This window comes from Dromaius novaehollandiae, chromosome 15, assembly GCF_036370855.1.
Source record: "Dromaius novaehollandiae isolate bDroNov1 chromosome 15, bDroNov1.hap1, whole genome shotgun sequence".
NCBI classification, from domain to species: Eukaryota; Metazoa; Chordata; class Aves; order Casuariiformes; family Dromaiidae; genus Dromaius; species Dromaius novaehollandiae.
In genome coordinates, this window is record NC_088112.1 from 18,330,958 (window position 1) to 18,350,188 (window position 19,231).

The 19,231-nt window shown below is 47.6% G+C and overlaps 1 long non-coding RNA gene across 5 annotated transcripts in view; it reads left to right on the forward strand.

Moving 5' to 3' along the window:
- The first annotated feature begins 5,226 nt into the window (after positions 1 to 5,226).
- The window catches only part of LOC112984253 (uncharacterized), a 49,959-nt gene continuing 35,954 nt past the window's right edge, over positions 5,227 to 19,231 (forward strand). For 3 of the 5 annotated variants that reach the window (XR_010391762.1, XR_010391759.1, XR_010391760.1), the window contains exons 1-5: positions 5,227 to 5,342; positions 8,436 to 8,532; positions 16,420 to 16,519; positions 18,198 to 18,285; positions 18,820 to 18,923. This is a non-coding gene — a long non-coding RNA (uncharacterized LOC112984253). Of the gene's footprint in view, positions 5,343 to 8,435; positions 8,533 to 15,129; positions 16,059 to 16,419; positions 16,520 to 17,475; positions 17,495 to 18,197; positions 18,286 to 18,819; positions 18,924 to 19,231 lie in introns of those variants that run through there. The other 2 variants (XR_010391761.1, XR_010391763.1) reach the window with 2 other exon arrangements.

Consider the following 19,231-nt stretch of genomic DNA (forward strand, 5'->3'; position numbering starts at 1 on the left):
GCTTTCTGTCACTAAGACAGTCATAACTGATTACAGTGAAGGATATTTTGCGTTCTCGTTGGATTTCACTGGTACAGCCCTGTGACAACTGCGGGGAGCCACGTGAGACAACGGGCTGCTTTAAGGCTTTCAGACATCTCTGACAAGAGCATGTCACTGTGTCTCGTTCAAACCTGCAATACGCTAACCTTGGCCTTGATCCAGCAAAGCAATTAGACGTGTACTTTGACCACCCTGGCCTTCCTATTTCAATCTGTTGCCCTTGAATTATAAGCATCTCTCAAGCAGTTCGAGGATGGCTTCTGGCCAAGGTTGTATCACATGGCCATCAATAGGGCTGTGCTGTGATGCAAGGACTGCTGGATAATCAAAGTTCTTGGATGTGGGAGGAGGGACCAGGAAGACAATGTTTTTGAGTTGCCCTGGGCTCCCGCTGCAAACTGATCCTGGCTGGACTCCACCATGGATCCCTGGGAAGCTGTTAGCATTGCCTCCTTGCAGTCTGTCAAGTAATGGTGAGTACAGTCCTTTTTCAGCAACTATAAGATGTGCTGATTTTTGTGCTTTTTATCTAATGAAAAAAAGTGGCAAAAAATCAGACACATGCAGATTGTGAAAGGAATGTCAGGACTGACATATATCCAACTTAAAAAAAGAACTTCCTGAGCACAATTGAAACATCAGCAAAAGTGCATTGTACTGTCTATGCCCCCTTTTCTCCCATACAGGAAAAGACTTGCTTCTCCTGTGGACATGCAGTCACTGTTGGTTGTTCTACTCTATGTCCAGATTCTTTGATCACTCTTGAATCTGGGAAGATACGCATAAAAACAGTAGGCACAAAAGTGCACCGTAGCAAGAGTAAGTGAAGTGGTCAGAAGTGGGGCTGTGACAAGCTGTGGTTTGTGACCAGAGCCCAGTGTGGCACTTCAGGAAGCTTGTTCAGAAGGGTGGTACACATCTTCCCTGAAGCATGAAGCAAGATCTTAAAGAGAGCTTGGTCTACTGAATTAGATAAGAACGGCTTCTGACAAGTTTCCAGCCATGATAAAATGAGTGCCAAACCTTAGCTGTAAACAGGAACAGCATAGCTTAAGCATTCGTGCTCAAGACAGATTTTCCGATGTGTAGCATTAGTTCCACCGTGCGAAGATTACAGCTAAAGACCTTCTGACATGGCAGAGGCCATGGCCAAAGATGACTGCTGTCAAAACCTACAAGTGAAACTGGACTGATGCCATGTAACGCACAAAGCAATCAGTGTTCAGGCAGTGAATACAAGAAGCTATGTATGTGACGCTGCAGCTGCCGGTGCTCTAGGAAGGTTGGGCTAAATCTCTTGCCAAAGTGGGATCCTCCTAGTTGAACTGAGAGGAGACCCCATCACTGGGAAGTCCCTGTGCCTGACTGCAGTAGGTGTCTGCTCTTTACAGCAAAAGCTGTCCTCTGAATCCACGTTGCTTGCGGCTCCTTGGTTTGTAAACAGACTCATCCTTCATGTGGGTGGTTTATGTTGTATGCTGTGCTCTCGTCTCACATTCTGTGGTCCTTCCATTTTGGAGTTTGCTTCTACTGAGTGTGTCTGATGCTTGTTAGACTTGGATAAAGAAGAGTTCATGGGGATAGATAAAATGCTTACAAGCTTAGTCACCTGAACAGTTGCTATTTTTAGTCTGAAGCTGCACAGTTTTGATTGAGACCTAATGGCCCTGGTGCTCAGGATATTTGGCTGGTAAGCTGGGAGACTGCAGTGTGCTTGGTGTGCTGGCAGTTGCTGCTTTGGAGGGCAGTGAACGCAGCAGAGCAAATGTGCTGAGAGTGCTGGGGCTCTGGCCACAAGGCTGACCAGCCCTCTTACTCCTAGCTGGTTTCACGCGCGAGTGCAGAGCTGTCTTGTCTGTGAACCTGTGTATGTGATGCTCAGTAACAGGTTGAACCATGGCTGTCCAACTTAGTAAAAACGGGAGGAGCTTCAGCTTCCAAGATAACACTGCAAGGTCACCCAAAGATAGCTGTTTTCTCTCTGACACCTCTCCTTTTCTTTAAGCTCTGAGTGATTGCTCTCTGCTTTCTCTAACCATCTGTTTTCAAACTCCTGAGATGCTCTTCCCGAATCCTACGGGCAGCACCGCAGGGGCACAGAGGAGGCTGCTCGGTGTGAGCTGCACGCACAACGTGCCGCTCGGTATGCGTCTGCCTTGCTAGAGCAGGTTAGCGGAAATGTTGGCAGTGTACGGCTTACGCCCTTGAAAGAATATAGAGCCAAGGTTTTACCTTGGTGAGTCATTTTAGCAGTCTTAGTGTCTCATGTAAATGTCAACCTTTACTTAGCGTAACTCTAGATCTTTGTGAAGAGGACAGAATTAGACTCGGCCAGATGAAGAGTCTGGGGACCTTTGCAACCCAACACCAGAATGATTACAAGGTACGTACAGATCATGCTGTTGACACACACCATAATGATGACATTCTAGCATTACCTGAATAGTTGACATGGTTGCAGAATTATGCTATATGGAACATTAGGACAAATTTAACACAGGGTTAGGAAAATATTAAAGCTGCATGAAACCCCTTGCCAGGTGTTTAGAACATGGAAAACCCATTAAATCTGTTTTAGGAACAAAACGAGCATCTGCTGGATCTGAAATAAACTGCATTATAAAAAGTGTGTTTAGGGGGAGAAGTACATCTCTAAATCTACATTTAGAGGTGAGGCAGGCCTAGGCTGAATGCTCATGTTAATGTACTAGCCTGTCTTTTCTTTACAAAACAGGCTCGAATAGATATACAGAATAACAACCTTCAATTAATTTGAAAGTGATGTGTTCTGCGAGCCATCTGCATGCGCATAATGGTGTTACTCATTTTTATAGAGGTGTTTCAGGTTTGGAAGTGCACACTAGACACTTGGAAATCTTGTGGCACTGCCCTATGCAATTTAGTGCTGACTTGAAGGAAGAACTGCAAAGAATGAGGCTTTCCCAAAGGCGGTGGGATGGAGAGAGCCCTCTCCGGAGCCCGGTTTCTCTTGTGCCATAAGGCTAGGTGGGGAAATGATCATCACTTCAGCAGTGAACTTTCTAGTTGTAAGTAACTTGGTGAGGTAAACTTGTGATTTGAAAGCGGGTCCTCTATTGCTCCTGGAAGGTGATAACCAAGACTTCTGTAGGAAGTGAGAAGATAGTGGTTTTATGTATTTCCCTTCCCACCCCTAAGAATCCTGAGGGGACTGGTTAGATTACAGGGAAATGTGTAAGGGTTTCAACTGTGGAAGAGACTTTTAAAATGACTGCTCTTGGGGTGGGGAGAAGGGTGGGTTTGCATGACCTGAAACCTAAGATATGCTGAAAAGAAACAAATAGCAGAAGAGATTATTGTACTCATTAAGGTATTTACAGAAACTGCAAAATCATAATTGGATTTGAGGCTTGTTGAGTCTTTCTAAATTATAGAAATGCAGCTGAACACTGAGTTTCAAAGATGATTTTTTTTTTGTAGTGTATTTTCAGAACATGCAGCACTTAAGTGCACTCTTTCAAAGGCTCCTTTTCTGTGCATTAGGTTTTTAATGCCTCCCCTTAAGCACATAGGGTATGAGATTTGCATCTGAAAAACTGTACGTGGGACTCCTGCAGGCATTTCTGTCCATGCGCTCCAGGAAAGACAAAAAGGTGTGCTGTCTTCGAAGGGCAGGCTGGCTTGGAGGTGAGCAAAGACTTTCGAGCATGGAGAATACCACCGCTTCTGAAGTGCATGTGCTCTTCTCCGTGCTCGAAAGTCTTTGCTCATCTCAAGATGAGTTTGTCCATTGTGGAGGGCAGAATGCCGCAAGGGAAAGAACGTCAGCAGTCTGGATGCAGTGGTAGCCTTAAAATAGGAGGGGGGAAAAAAATCCTCTCTCCCTCCCAAATCACCTTTCGATTGCCTGAAGTTCCTGCTGCTCCAGGCCTGGCCCGAGAGCAGAGGTCCCTCGCGGCGAGGCTCTGGGGCTGCCTAGCGGGGTGGCCCCCCCCCCGGCACCGCTGCACGCGGGGAGACTCGGGCCGCTAACGCAGCGGCTGGGACCAGATCACAGACTCGGGCTGAGAGTGAATTAATTTTATCCCGTGTTAAATGCCCGCTTCTGAGTACAGCTGTTTCTCAGGGCTGGAAAATCCTGGCTTTTCCCTCGCTGCGTTTGGGTAACAGCTGAACTGCCAACAGATATTAGACACTTGGGTCAAATTGGGGTTCCTCGAGCCAAGTGACTAAATGCCTTCTTAAGCACCCAAATTAAAAGATGCCTAGAGCTTATTTTAAGAGATGCTAAGCTTACACTTGAAAACATGAAACTCCATACTTGTTAAAATAAAGCCTGGGAGGCTCTTTAGCAGAGCAGCTTCTTGCCTGTAACCAAGGCCTGTGGCCATATTTTCAGCTCTGGTCTCGCCCCAGGCTGCTGTGCTGGGCCCAGCTGCAGCAGCTCCTGTGAGCTAATGCTCTTGTGCAAACACTCGCTGCTGTTGCAGAAGTGGTTGGGCTCCTTTCAGCTGTGCCCTGTAAGTAGGTACATGTTAAACAGAAATCCCAGTCACTTGCTGCTTTTCTACTCTTGAAAAAAAAAAACTGTCCCACTTTGCATGCCAGAGAGTTACAGCAGCATGCAAGGATTTGGTGCCTAGACTCTGGGACATGTGAAGGTTGTAGCTCTTGGGGAGCGTGAGTGCATGAAGACGCTAGTGCTCACGGCTGTAACTTGCAGGGGACAAAGTAGATGTGAGTGAAGGCATTAATATTTGCTGGAGTCCCTGGGTGTCCTGAAGCACCGGTGCTGCCAGTCTCTGCTGTCTGTGTTGTGGTGTGACTTTGGCATCCACGTTGCCTGGGTGCATCTCGGTGGCTGGATTTGGAGGAAGCTGGGAGTCCTTTATGAGGACCCTAGTGAAAAGTGCTTAGTGCCGTGAAAAGAATGATATTTGTAGAACTTGGATACTGGCATTTTTGCAGTTAGGATGCTATACAGTAATAAAATTAGACAAAGTTGCTTCCTGAAAGGTAAACTGCTTCCCCTTGGCTTTTGTACTTCTGAGATACCTGCAGAAATTTAACTACCTTTTTTTTTTTTTCTCTGGGGTTATAAATATGAATGCTCTGTTCCCTAGCCAGGTGTCCCTGTCAGGGCTGAGTTAGTTTAGATATTGCAGAGGGAGAGCTTAGTCTCTACTGTTTTTCTTGCAGCTTTCCCAGGAGAGAGGGGCGATTCTGGACGCGGGCGGGTGTGCAGGAGGTCTGCAGCGCGCTGCCCGTGACAGCTGTGCGGACACAGCCCTCCGAGGATGCCGAGGAGCCTCTGCCTACAGGTCAGATGCTCGTAAGAAGCTTTACATGCCGTCACTGCTGTCTGCTATGTTTTCTTCTGAATTCAGAGAAAAGCTGTGTTAAATGTAATACTTTAAGGGAAAGAGGCTCTTTCAAACCATCTTCAGTTCACCTACTTCTGCATTTTCTGCTAAGAGTGAAACTTTAGATCTGGGAACTCTTTCTCTTCTTCCTCTTTGTCCACACTTGATGAGAGATAGCTGTTCTGCCTCTTCTAATATTATTCTTTTCCTTTTTGTGAACGAAGCTCAGGGGGTTGTCAGGGAGTGGGATGCTCCTCAAGTCGAGGGAGTGAATATCCCACACAGGAGCTGTCACGCGTCCTCCAGGCTGGCTCCTCTGGCCAGTGTCAGCATTGCATCGACTTCCTTGAGATGACTCTGCCCACGCTGTCCGTAGCTGTAAATGCCAGTGTTCATTAATCTCTGTGCCCAGCTCCTTCAGGCCAGCCCTGTTTGTCTTGGCTGTGCAGCTGCGAATAGCGTCTCTGGTGCCTCGCGTAGCTGGGGGAAACACCGGCAGGCCCGCTGTCTCCTCTGCTCTTTCTCCCCGCCGAGAGACCTGTTTTATTTAGAGCTGATGCACGGGGGCAGCACTTAGCTGCACTGGTTTGGTACAAATCTATGGGAAAATTAACTCTTCAGTTGCCCTCCTGGTAGCTGGGCAGTGTCGAGAGTCAGAGACTCTTCCTGCCTGCGCAAGGCTGGCTGTGCTGCGAGGAGGGATGAATCAGCTTCCATCCACCCCTCTTGCAGCTGAATCCAAGGGTGCTTCCCCATTTTTCCCCTATGGGCACCTGCTGTGAATGGTGAAGCAGTGCCTTAGCCCTAACACATAGGACAACCCACAGGCTTTTAGTTTTTAAAGCAGAAAATATCACAGTACACTATTTGGCCACCAGCTAAGTCAACCTCTCCAGCCTGGAGTACGCTGATGACTCTCCTGTGAGTCATAAGGAGGATTAAGTTAACGGGGCCAAGAAACGGAGAAGTCTTGCCAACTCGATGCTCCGTGGGGCACAGCTTCCAAGGAGCTGGGTCGATCATTCCAGCAGGCTTAGGAGAAGATCTGAATTGTGTGGTCATTGCATGTAATTGTGCGTGACTCAGGGTTTGGCTATTCAGTGCTCAAATGATGACTTGCTCTTTCGGCAGTCTGTAGCTATGCTATGTCACATTTGCGTTTTCTGCAGAATACAGCACTTTTTGATCTCCGCTGTCCCCAAACCAGACATGTTACATATGTCCCTTGGAGCACAGGTAAAGGTCTGAGCTGACGCTGGTGTGCAGGTTGCTGTCTTTAGAGCTTGTGGAGTTGGGGTTGAACCAAGACTCCTTAGTCCTGCCTGCTCACTTGTGCCACCACACGTGAGGTCCCTGAGCTCTTGCTGGGCAGCGGAGAAGGCTGCAGCAAAAGCAGGGGTGAGCGACTGCGTTTCATACCCTGGCCCTTGCACCTTGTCCCTAGTAACATGAGAGCAGCTTCTGGCACTGCTCCAGCCTGTGCCCAGGCAGGGGACCCATGGCTCAGCACATGATCCTTCAGGGCTGTCAGTCACTGCGCTGCAATGCCAGGGTCTGACTTGGTGACCTCCCTTGGTGAATCACCTCACACCTGTGTCCACAGTGAATTCCGGTCCAAAAATCTCATTCCGATTCAGCTACCACCAGTAGTATTCACAAGGGCACACAGTAAGATAGAGGTGTTGCTAGCGGCTTTGCCCCTGCTCCAAGGTGCAGACGCACCGAAGCCCAGAATGGTCAGCGCCAGCCCTTCCACCAGCAAAGCAAAGTTCCTGGGCAAGGTTTAAACTTGTAAATTAAGCAAGAAACACAGGTTCTCCTCAAGAGTGTCTGCACTGTGAGGAGGGTGTTATTTAAAGCTCCCATCTCAGGTTTCACTGCCCTGCCTGGAGATCTTTTTTTAGCTCGCTTGCGTCCTGGCAGGGAGCGTCTGTCTGGGCTGCATGGCAGAGCCGTTCCCCACGTCCCGGGCGCTCGCTCTGTCCCGCCGGCACGAGGATCGGAGCGGAGAAACGCTCCCGAAGGCCGAACGTTGGCACTGAGCGGTTTCCACGGGAGCTGTGGACTTCACTGGGCATCTGAATCGCCCAGCAGGACCTTGCTGGACGTCACAGCTCCCATGAAACCGTCGCCCTCCACAGCACTGAGCATAATGCCATGGGGGTGGGCTGGTTCGGGAGCTGGGAGAAGAGCACCTGAAGGAAGGGTCTTCGGCCACCTCCTGCTCACGGTGGGGTAGGGCTCTTGCCTCTGCCCAGACCTGAACAGCAGAGTTCGCGAGTGACTCCCTAAAATGATGATAGAGTAGGACGTTGGTGCTGTTTGGTTTGAGGGGAAGGAAGGGATGCAGCTGATGCTGATGCCAACATGAGGAGGAGGAGATTTTCCATAATTCTGGCCTTGCATGACTCTTGTACAGGCTAGAGAATTACTGCACTAGGATCTAATAATACTCTCAGATCTGTCTAGGCCATGCCCTATTTCTGATCCCTTCACCAGAGGAGCTGGGGCAGCTATCGGCAGCTGAAAAACTCTGCCAGCAGCTCTGGCTCCACCAGCAGAGCTGGTGGTAACTGTCCAAGACTGCAGTGACCCAGCGTGCATCATATAACCAAGTCTGGAAGAGCTGCAGCAGTCACAGTGCTATCGTCACCGTTATACCCGTACAATATCACCACAAAGCTCAACGTGGGGACCTGCTGAATTGTAAAACATAGCAAAAACCGTTCCAGCCCTAGAGCTCTTGCAGACAGTGCAAGTCACGTGCAAAGCACAAATAATCAGAATATCGCTGAGCACCGTGTAGTTTCAAGGCATCTTTGTAGAATTAAGGTATAGGCTATGCAAATGGTCGTTGTTCAAGTTGCCTAGATTAAGCCATCGTTGTACAGCCAGAAGGGCTTTATAGGGAATTAATTTAACAAAAACGAAGCTATTTCATAGAAAACTGAGCTAGCAAAAAATGTCGCATAAAATGAAGCAACTTGCACTGATGTTTCTGGAATGAAAAATAAAGAAACACCTGGTCTAATAGTTATTTTTTGCTTCTAGGAAGCAGCAAGACCGGACTGTTTAAGCTCTCACAAACAACTCTTATGACAGAGTCATAACCAGGAGCGTCACACCCTGGGCTCAGACAGGAGAAAAGGTTAGTTTAAATGAATAGTGATGGCATTTGGCTTCTGCAGAACAGTGTGTGCTTGTTTTATGCCAAGAAATAAACTCCTTATTGCTGGGGAGGCCGTGCGACGGCTGAAAGTGGGATGTACAGCAGAATCCCCTATAGGAAATATGATCAGTCTAATTTTAACTATGTGCACAGTATTTGATATGGAAGCAGCTGGTGTCATACAAATCTGTTGGCCTGTCAAGCAACCCAAGTGCATTGTTAAAGCAAATATGCCCATTTCTACCCAAAGGCAACTAGAAAGCCAGGCCTGGTTTTAGCTTGCACCAAATGTAAATCGGAGCAGTAGCTCTGCAGTGATAGATGAAGTGCGTGCACTGACCAGATTATTAGATTTTAATGCCATTTCATTAGAAAAGTGAGTCACGATTTCTTGACTGGTGTTGCATTTCATGCTAGTACATACCTGTTTCTGTTTACAACTGGTGAAAAGCTTTTCTGGCCATACTCTCCCTGTTCCCCTCTTGTGAAAAGATTTTCTACAGTGGAGAAAGAAAATCTGAACCTTGGGTCACTCCGGTTCAGGAAGTTTCACTTCCAAGTGCTGGATGCAAATCACTCTGTGAAGGTCTGCGTAACGACAGCCACCCATGGTCTGAGCCTAAGCTGCTGGTGGCCTCTTGATCTACTAGATGTCACGCTGATTGCTTAAGAATATATCTAGGAAGTGATCTCAGTGTGTGCTCAGATTGCCATCTTTTTGGCAGCTGGCACACAAAATTCCTAGGTGGAAAGCCCTAAAAATACAGCAGGGCTTGAATTTTCTGTCTACTACAGACTGATAGAGATTGTGTGACACTTAAACTCTTGCTTATGCATCCTGTAAGCAAGCCATGATGCATAATAACTGGAAAGCCTCAGGAAAACAAAATGACTAATCCAGTGTGTGTGGGGTGGGAGGAGGCCCTCCCCATCTGTGCTGGAAACGCTTCACGTGCCGCTATTCACAGCGCCGAGCACAGCAGTGTCCGGATAGTTGGGATCTCCAGCTATTGCTGCAACTGGAGCCCGGTGGCAGCCCCTGACAGTCAGTGAGGGGTTGTCCCTTGACAGCCATCACCTTTGGAAATTAGGAAACGATCCCGTGGAGGAATGTGTGTGGTGCAAGGCATGGGAAAGCCAGGGCTTTGCCTCTGCCTGCCTCCCCCTGCCAAGTTTGCATCTGGTTTAGAGAGAAGGTCAGTGAATGCATTTAAAAATTTGTAGATTAAATGAGCAACAGGAGTAGAGACTAGTTGCAGTTCTTGTTAATAGCATTTTTGGTAGATGGACCAGGTTTCTTTCTCTTGCAGCAAAGTTGCACCACTGATTTTTTTTCTGGCTACCTTTTGAAACACAAGCTAGGAATTAATCTAAAATACAACACAATGTTATGGAAAAAAGCTCTCTGGCCTCCAACACATACTAATTACTACAACTGAACAGCAAGTGACAGAGAGAACAAAGTTCCTTTCAAAGTGCAGATCCTGCCCTCTGATGGACATTGCTCCCTGCTTTCCCCAAAAAACATTGAATCCTCAATAGTTCTGTCCCTCGGAGCTGGGAGGCCCCAGACTCCCCTGCACACGTGTCCGGGTTTTCTGCAGACTCCAGGCTGGGCTGGCAGGTGACGGGCAAGGTGTGCACTGTGCTGCGGAGCCAGCACGTCCCGGCTGTGACTCGTGTGCCGTGGGAGGTGATGGGGAGGTACTGCACAGGCGAGCCCGCATCCCGGCTGCGTGTAGAGCAGCATCTCAAGAGGGTGCCTTTTAGACCGTTTGCCTCTCTTCTCAGCTCAAGACACTAAACTAAGTACTGGTGGAGTGGCTGCTTGCAAAGTACCTTGGCAGAGGAGGTGTTCAGGGTGGGGAGCTCATCATGGCTTCACCCCTTGCATGTGTGCTGTGGAGCTGGGATGCCTCTGCGGTGGCAGTTGTCTGCTCTTGCTGTGGAAATCGCAGCATTGCCCGGGGGCTCTGTGGTTCCCCGGGGCGAGGGTAGGAGATGCTCGTGCGGGCAGCAGGACCCAGTCTGGCATGCTGTGGTGCTGGAGGCCCTGGTTTGCCAGGACCCTCGGATGCCCTCCCGCGATGAGCCTGCAGGTGAGAGCAGAGCTCCGCATGCCAGAATTGAGAGCACTGCCATCTGAAATCGAAAATCAAATCCCTCCCTCTCCTCCCCACTCCCCAAAAAGCTATCGGGTAACATGAGACCATGACCAGTACACCAGAAATTAAAGTGTTGCTCACCTCTCTGAGCCATCAGTTTGATTTTTGGGCTCTTGCTGCCAGCAGCTTGAGTCAGCGCCGAGTCTTGAAGTGGAAAGATTCCTCTAGACACACCAACTCCTTTCTGAGGACTGAAGGCTGCCTGGGGTGGTGGGTTACATTTCTCATGTGCAGATCCCTGCTTGTGAGTGATGGCATGGCGGGAATGTCAGCTGTATGGGAATAAACTGCAGCAATTTATTCTCTCCAGGCTGTTTGGAAGTCAACGGAGCAGCACCATTAGCTAGAAGAGAACAGGTCCACTGTTGTGAGATACAGCTGTGGCCAGATCATAGTCAATTTATTGTGTTAATGCTTCTGAGTGTTAAAGAGATGCCAGCTCAGGTTAATCATGACTCTCTGCATTGAAAGAGGGCCAAGAAAGAGAAGTGAGACAGGACTTCATTAGAACCAGGACTCTCTTATACAAATCTGGAATGTGAAGAATTTCCTATTTAACTGGGATATAAAGAAAATCTGAGCTACTTGCCCTCCCCAAGTGCTGAGGAATGCAGGGGATGGCTTCGACTTGGTGGAGCCAGCAGTATGTCCTGCTGACTCCAACAGTCTCATACAAGTCTCCCAAGGCTGCTGCTAGAAGAGATATGTAATGCTCCTGGGACCTGAAGTAACATTCTGATGGCAGAAGCACAATGCCATTATGAGCTTAAATTTTTAAGCAAAGTGCATTATTCAGTGAAGTACTCTGTAGTGAGGAGCTGGAGCAAGGGCCTTATTGAAGCACAGGATTGCGTGGCTGTGCCCAGCGTTACTGCAGCAAATTCAAGTGGAAGCTACTGTGCTCCAAAACCCTCGTTAACAGTTTATTTCAGGGAGTGCTTTGTGGACGTGCATAAAAGGTGGGACCAAGATATCCCCATGCAAAGCTGCTGGGGGAAATCTTTGTCACTCTGAAAATGTCGGTAAATGAGTCTGATCTTGTCTGTTGTTGTGGTGGGAGCACTTCCACAGCTGAAGGCCTTAGGTCATTCAGTTTGTCACTGTCAACCTGTGCAAGTTTTTGTGACCTTCAGAATCAGCCAGTTGCTTTGCGAAGCCCTGCCTGGCAAGCTGGGGTACACTGACTTAGTTACCTTTTGTAGGCTGCTTGAGGTCTTCCCCAGATTCCCCACTGGAAAATTTGACTAGTCAGGTTTCCTGCAAGTGCAAACTCTTAAATTTCTTCTGTTACCTGCCTCCTTCACTCATGCTGAGTCGCAAAAGCTGTGAAAAAAGACATAAATTACTTCTGATTAAAGCATCTCTCCCAGCATTGTTGTTATAATAGTTATTTTCTTTTGTGCTGGCACAAATTCTATCAAGGCCAGCTGGCCCTAAGGATGGGCAAACTAGCAACTTTGCTAGTATGGGATTTTGTGCCAGCTGTGTCCTAGGCAAGGGGTGTATCTGCTTATGCCAGGGTGGAGTTTGGCACTGGCGAGGCTGGGAGTGATGTACCTGTGAACTCCGGCTATCTCAGGTTGCTGCTGGAGTGACCTTCCTGCTCTGCATTCTTCCCTCCATACTCATCGGCTTTCGAGCAGAAATCATTCTGTGCCTCCTAAATGCCGTGGAAGCAGCACAGCTTTGCTGTTCTTGGGCTTTATGGCCAATTTGCGCGTTGGGTGCATGCTCACCATCATTTGCCATCACTGATTTGGGCCTAGGGATGATGCTCTGGCAGTGGTGCCTCCTTCCTTTGGGATGCCTGTGACTGAATCTTGCCTCACTGTTCTCTGTTGGGCTTGAAGACCTCTGAGGAATGTGTCCTGAGCTTGAAGAGTGCTGCTCTACCCTGCTGTGGACAAGTAACTGTAACACAAATCAATGGGAGTTGCTTGGGTCCTCTAGCTAGACAATCCAGCCCCAGGAATTTAAACTATTATTCACCCCTTGATGGCGTAATTGTCAGATGAACTTTTGACACCGGCTTGAATGCAGGGATGGTGAGAAGAGACTGGCTATTCCAGCCATCTTAAACCCTTCTCAAAATGGAAAAGCAGCTGGCATACAAATGCTGGAGCCCTTCCTCCTGAAGCGCTTTGTCAGGGTCTTTTGAAGTGACATTTCAACTTATAGCAGATCAAACTCTGAGACAGATGAGTAGTGATTTTTTTTTTTCCCCAAAAGAGATTTCTAAACTGAGAGGAATCTAACTAACAAATGGTCTTGGTGTGAAAATGAGTGGAATCTGCTCTATGGAGAAACCAGGTATCTTCAGCGGCAAGTTGGTGCCTAGGTTGATTGCGATGATTAAGAGTTGAACTAATGCTTATGGCCAATAGATGGGTTCAGGATTTAGGCAGAAATTTCCTGCTTCTGCAAGGAAATCCAGGCCTTTGGGAGTCTGATGACCCTGGTGAAACACAGGCCTCAAAGCACTTCTTTGCCCCTCGCAGTAGCTTAGATCAAGCTGGTGTTCTCATCACTAGGGAATCTGGGATAGGAATGAAGCTTGGCAGGAGTATGAATCCCAGGGGAAAGAGGAGCTCCGGGCAGCCTGGCAGGCCCCACTGGTCTTTCCCTACGAGTGATTTACTTCTGGTGGGCAGAGGCTGGTTGAGGATAGCTGCTGGAAGAGTGAGGAGGTGACCTAACAGGCCCGCAAGGGCAGACTTCCCCGTGTTTGGGACGTGTTTAAGGGCAGCCGTACCCACTGCTGAAAACAGTCTGGAGTCCTCACCTGAGAGATGCTCCGCTGAGTGTAATTAACACGATTACACGTTAACGTAATCATTTGCAAACAGAGGAGGAGGGACTCGGGGAGGTTTAAGTTGCACAGAGGCGTCGTAACCACGAGATGTCCCAGCCTGCCTGCGGCGTGGGGACGACGCAGTGGAGCGGCTGCGACGGTGTGTGGTGGACGGCTCCCTCCATCTCCTTCCTGTCCCTTCTCCAAGGGTGTCCTGAAGTGGGTGGTAAACACCGGCAGACAGCCAAGTTTGGCTGATTAAACTTAGTCAAACCTGTCTGAAACTGGATTCACCAGCTGACTGAGCCAAGTCTGGCTGGTTAAAGAGCGAAACCAGTGTGAAACTGGCAATTGCTAGGCCACCTCCCATCTTTGATAGCACACTGGGCCAAATCCAATTTTGGATTGAAAGAGCATAGTTCCCCCAACTTCAGTGGAGCGATGCACATCTCCACGAGGGCTGTGTTTGGACAACAGGACACATCTCACCTTTCTCTTGCTGTTGCTAGTTGTTCCACAGCAGTTCAGTTCTCACTGGGCCAAGCAGGTCAGTAGCTTTAGCCTAGATTCTGATCAGTTGTGCTGGTGTAAATCCAGTTTATCTTTGATGTCACTATTAGGCAAATACTCTTCCAAATTATGCTGGCACATGTTGGTGGACTTCGAGGGGATTGAGCAAGTGTGCTGGAAAAGGATTGCAAATGAGCATGAGTAATTTAGAAATGTGCTGTTATGTAACAAACGTGGCATTGCTGGCCGATGTTTTCAGTCATCTTTCAGTATTATCTTCTGAACGTAATTTAGCAGAGGTGCCTGTGTGCTCTCTGCACGCAGAATCTCAGGAGCAATGTTTTAATGGGGAGCCTGAGGAGCCTCAAATTAAAGTTCATGCATGGTGCTGCAAGAGAGCCTTTATTACATGATGGCCTGGAGGCATCTGCTGCTTGGATGATCTTACAGCTATGTTTCCTGGCAGCACTCCCTTGGGTTTAAGTTCAGGCATTTTGACATATCTGATATATTCTCCAATGTAACTGAAACCTCTGCCAATCTGAGATGTATAGACTGATCTATAGGTAATTTGAGGAGTGGTGAGTATTTGTTGTATATTTGCCAGTCCTGGGTAGGTCACTTACTCTGATGTCTATGGAGATAGTGTACTGATGTGCCCCCAACTCAGGTCCTAACAAACCTCTGCAGGCTGCATTGTAAAGCCAGCTCCACAAAATGTGTTAAAATCATCTATGAGTTTCCCCCCTGGATATGGGTCTAGGTTTTATCAAGGTAGAGCAGAAAGATTTCCAGAGAAGGATGTTTAACCTGACCTTTTCCTAAGCAAGCTACTTGCTAGGGCAGAAAGGACTGAGTTTATCACGAGCTCTTGTTCCATCTCACACTGTGACAGTAGTTCTTACGACTGGCTTTTCACTTGGGTGCCTAGGAGAGAGAGTCAGTTTGTTGAAGAAGAGAAAATGGACTAAAAGCTGAGACTTTTTTTTTCAGTGTGCCTCAGCCAGAGATGGTCAGAATATATGCAGAAGTTGGATTGCATGCACTTTGCCTCGTACCACCCAGGCTTTTTCTGTTTTTAGCTCTCGCAGAAGCTCCCTCTGAATATTCAGCGTGCCATCCGAACAGCTGCAGCCTGCCCGGATAGCTGTGCAAGCACCTCTGGTTCTCAAGATTGCTGGTTTCAACACCCAGAAGCAAGGACATTTAAAAACCACGTTGTCTGTGGTCTGCCAAAAATACTCTACCTGTTTTCTCTGTATGGCTTTAAGCAGTTTCTCAGTGTTTAGTGACTGGAGGAAGAGGCACTGTATCTGGCGTGAAACCTGTTCTGCTGATGGACAGCAGGCATGCTTAAGGCAAAGCACAATAGTTAATATAAACAGCTCTCCCGAAAGATGGTGTGAATGATTCTTATATGAAGTATAGCACGGGAAGCAGCTGAACGGGGCTCCAGCAAAATCCTGTCCATATTTGTCAAACCCAAGCCAGTATCTTTGTGAGCTGCCACCTTCGTGTCAGGTCTGGGCTCAAACTGGGCATCCTGAAAAGACAGTGGGGCGAGTAGTTGTGTTTCCAGACTCCGTCTCCTGTCTCTGGCTGCTGTTTCCGAGGAAGTGCTCCTCTCTCTTCACCCTCGGGAGAGAACAGGCAGATCTGATTGCTCTGCTCTCTGTTTTTGTCCCGCTCTAGGGATGATGCCTCTAGGAGAGGGACGGGTCTGGTTTCCTGTGCTGTTGAGCACTGTGACAGCAAGGATTTCCTTGTGATGTTTCCCGTGTAAATACATCTCATCTAAACCCCTGTTTATCCTTAAATTGCAACAAGAGGCCCCAGGCATCTGAAGGATTTTAATTTCTGTCAGATTTTAATTTATGATTTTGTTTTCTTTTGTTCTGATATTATTTGAGTTTCATCTGCCTTGCCTGCGCTTGCCTGCCAGTCCCGAGCGAACGGCAGATGGCACCAGCACCCCGTGCGTGCTCAGGCTAAACCAAGACTAACTTCAGCAGAACATCTTCCAACTTCTAACTGAGCAGGTGAAATGTCACTGAGCATTTTAGCTGTCAAATTAAGGCCACACCATAGAGGATTATTATTATAATTTAAATAAAGTCCCTAGCATCTTCCTGCAATCCACACGCACACGCAGAGCAGGGATGCATGGGACCTGCTGAAGGCTTTGTGTTTAATCCCAAACACCTCACCAAACCTTTAGTCTGGCAAAACTTAACAGAGCAAGTGTCCAAGCAAGAATTATGAGATCAGGTCCATTTCAGTAATTTGTACTGCAAATTGCATTTTCAGTAATTCAGTAATGTGCGGCAAATACGTATTTATTGCCACCCTATATTAAAGAGCTCATCTGTGATGATAATTTCTCCTGTGCTGTTCCTGCAGGGTGAAAGTGTGAACCATGCATCGAGTCTCCCACGCAGCTCTCCGTTCTTGCTTGGGGCTGCAGAAAGCCATGTAGCCCTTGGTGCGGTTCTTCTTGTGGGTGAGTCACTGCTTCTTAAATGCTGGAAAAAGCCAGGAAGTTTCAGTGTTTCGAAGCTTTCATGCTTTTTGCGCTTGCTAGTTACTAGAACATGATGCATCGGTGGCAGAAGCACCTAGCAAGCAACTTGCCAGGCAGCTGGGGGCTATAATTCCCCTCGCCGGTTTGTGTGTTTTGGTACTGTGGCTTGTGGCCAAACAGAAAAACCTGATGTCTCTGGTGCACCTGACCTGACCCGACCCAGCTGTGTTCCTTATTGCCCAGGTGGGCGCAGACCAACCATCCACGAGGCGCTGGAGTAGATGACAGCTTGGTCAAGTCACAGGAAGAAATGACCTGCTCAGTAATGGCCAGGACCATGTATGGATGTGATGGCCAGGAATGTTAGCCCCTATTTTAATCTGGAGTGGCAGCCTGTCCTTTTGGGTGACTTAGCTTTGACTGTGGCTATTACATGTATTCTTCACATCGAGTAATTGTCCGCAGCAGGGTCTTCTCAGGGCGGTCTGTGAGATCAGGGCTTGGGACGGGCATCCCAACGAGAGGGCTTGTCCTCTGGCAGGACTGCTGCAGGCTTTCTGCTGACTCAAGCAGGCGTTGCTGCTAAATGCAGCGCGTACCAGGGACACTTCAGCATGCCCTCCTTCTGGTCCCCCAACCCTTGCATCCCGTTGTTCAACAAACATCTGATTCTCACCTGCTACAAATGAGGTTACTTCTTAATTAGCTGTATTGTTTGGAGGTGGCAGGAGTGCAGAAGAGGCTTGTTGGAATATCCTGTTCAAAGACAAGCTGTGATTCCATGAACACGCAGTAGAAATTGTAGTTAAAGACTGCACAAAGTTATAACCGCAGTGTCATGCCGTTAGCTTCCTGGCAGCTCAGGCCATGGTTCCTCGCTTTCCTCCTGTGTTTTAGAAGGATTCCCTTGCCCGTTTGTTTCCTCCGTGTGCTTCAGAGCCGGCAGCTACCTGTGTAAGTGAGCACCCAGCTTTGTGACGTACGGCCTCTGTTCGTTTGCTCTAACATGAGTTAATTTGCTTTGTTTGTATATTGCCCGTGTGTTGCAGAAAACAATAGCTATACATAAAGAAGTAACACTTCTTTTTAAAATACGTTCACATTATTATTTTTATTGCATATAAAATTAAACTGGACAAAAATATAGACTCTTTCAGAGTTTTTTATTTAACAAAGATATCTGTAGCTCAGATATTCTCAGTATCTGCTAGTGGCATCTACACAGTGGTTATTTTAGGAGAACATATTTCTTGTCAATCATTTCTCTGATAGGTCTCTATTCTAATAGGATTAGCTGTAATATGTTTTGCTGCACATATTAATATGCATCCTATTAATAGTCAGTATCGCAATGCAATGGGATCTTGCTATTGAGAGTCTGATTTAATTCTGTTGAAGATGAGGAAGAGTCTCTCGCTGATTTAAACATGCATTGCATTTAGCTCCCAGGTCTCCAGATGAGGTAGATTAATAGTAAAATGTAAGCAAAAGAATATGAGTATATGAGTTCTGGTGTATTAATTTCTGAGTACATAAGTAAAAAATTATGCAGTACTTCTTAGCATGAAGCAGGTATATGAAGTAGCTTTGTATAGGGATACAAAAGCTGTGTTGAGCAGCACTGGTGTAAACAGCTGTATTCGGTGATTCTGTGCAGATTTACCCTCAGTTCAGACGTGAAGCAGGAGTGATACAGGCCTTCGGCAAGATCTGGGCTCCTGAAGCTGATGGAAGGACTCCCGCAGGTTAGTTGGTTTTGATCCATTAGTGCAGAGTTCAGTAGCTTCCTCCTCCGTGGAGGTCGGTTTGGGGAGGAGACCGACTCCAAAAGCCACAGCTTGTACCCAACAAGGCGCCTCTGTCGCTGTGTGCCGATAATAGCCAGCTTTCCGCCTGCCTGGTGTCCCGTTACTGCCTTGCCATCCCGGCGCAGCTGCATCGTTCAGGAGAAGGGGAAGGCAGTGGTCTGCAGCGAAGGCTGTCACCCTGTCCCCTTGCTCCAGCCACCCGCGTGGGGGACAGCAGGGACCCCCTCCTCCCTGGCTTGTACTTACATGTATTGTGCAGTGATGCTGGTATCCTCTGGGACAGGTAGTGCTGGGTGATGCAGCGCAATATAGAAATGCCCAGTTGGAACAAGCGTATCCTGCTTTCTGCCTCGTAGACACACTGAGGCATTTGACAAAGAAAAAGACAAAAGTTGTGAATTTTTACTCCTTTCACACCAGGTTCTTTTCTATTCTAAGTGTTTTTTTCTTTATTTATTTTTTTATTTCCAGGTCTTGCTGCATACCTGCTACAGTAGGTGTTTGCTTGTGCTGATTATTTTAGCATCCTTCGTCTTGCTAAGTAGTTAACTCTTGGATGGCTGTGATGAGGAATGGCAAGTATTTTAACATAATACGGAGATTTACAGCTTGCTGTGGGTAATTGCTTTCTCTGAATCGTTTACTGAGGGAGGGTTCCTGAAACAGCACTGCTGCTGCTTGTAGAAAACCCCATTTCACCAGCTAATGGAAACTTAAATGATGGTGGCATTTCCTTTAAAATTATTGCCAGTAGGTCTGCAATTTGGGGAGCCAAGACTCACCGAAAACATGACGACTCTAATACTTGCAAAGATGGCACATCACTGATATAGTACTGAAAATTTGGTGTACTTGCTTTCCAGAATGCAGTGCATAAGCCTTA